Source organism: Aplysia californica, unplaced genomic scaffold (assembly GCF_000002075.1).
Source record: "Aplysia californica isolate F4 #8 unplaced genomic scaffold, AplCal3.0 scaffold00428, whole genome shotgun sequence".
Classification (NCBI taxonomy): Eukaryota; Metazoa; Mollusca; class Gastropoda; order Aplysiida; family Aplysiidae; genus Aplysia; species Aplysia californica.
This window is the reverse complement of record NW_004797698.1, coordinates 87361-88601: the sequence shown is the minus strand read 5'-3', so window position 1 is coordinate 88601 and position 1241 is coordinate 87361.

Sequence of the window (1241 nt, the reverse complement as noted above, 5' to 3'; positions counted from 1 at the left end):
AAAAGTGTTTTTTCCCGAAACGTCCGACGCCACTGTCCTGTGGCGAGGTTTTTATACAACACTTTGTGACTTCCTCACGTTCGTGGTCCTCTGACAGAGCCAAGAATTCCCTCTTCACTGTAAACCTCCACACACGGGGGTTTGAACACTGGGTCTTTCACTGTGTGGATCACTTCTTCATGCCAGGATTTGACCACAAAGTCTTTCACTTGATTAATTCAAAAGATATGGACAAATATTGCCACTAGTAAATATGTTTGTCTCCAGCGCTTTCACAGCGATCGCAGAAATCTTGACTTGCTAAACCTGTGAAAAGAGATAGAGAGCAGCTTCAGTATGAGTAGAATCATCTCTTTAAAAACAAACTCGATAGAAACTCAAAATTAAATGACTTCGAAAGAAAGAGCGTTTTTGTTTCCGTTACGTCCATAAAACAATTAATTTCCTCAATTTTCACAATTTGCCACGGTCTTGGTTTACGCTGGACTTCAGTATGAGTAGAGATTGTCACTTTGACTCTATAGTAGCGTTACACTCAGTTACATTCAGAACGTGACAATATTTTTACCCCTCCCCCCCCCCAAAAAAAAAAAAAAAAAAAAAACACATTCGTTTCCAATTCGACAGGTATATGTTTATGTTTTTACAATATCCACAACTTCACAACAGTCCGATGTCCTAAAGTGAAAGACTTTCTCATGAGTAGAAAATATCACTGAGCTTAAAAATGTCTTTCATTCGGTAAGAAAGAGATGACAATAATGAAAAGTAGGCAATTTTGTTTATTATACACCTAAATATAATGTTTGGGCAAGTTAATAGGCTCTAAGGATACTAGATCTAAAGAGCTACGTGTCATCTTCCAGGTAAATACCTTTTCCATTAGTCATACTATGTCCAAAGAACACATTTTACTGAAGTATATTTTACTATAATAATACTTATTATTGTGATAAACAGAACTCTAAGAAATAACAAATATCGTTTAGGCTTTGAGAACTAAATATAAATACTCACATGCGTCTCCAAAGATCGTGGCAATCAGAGCATATTCAGATTAGTTTTTCTTATAGCCTTATAAAATGTCGTTTTAAAAACAATTATTACGTTCAGATGTACGTTTTTCACGCTGTCACTGATGATGATACTACTACTACTACTACTACTACTACTACTACTACTACTACTACTACTACTACTACTACTACTACTACTACTACTACTACTACTACTACTACTTC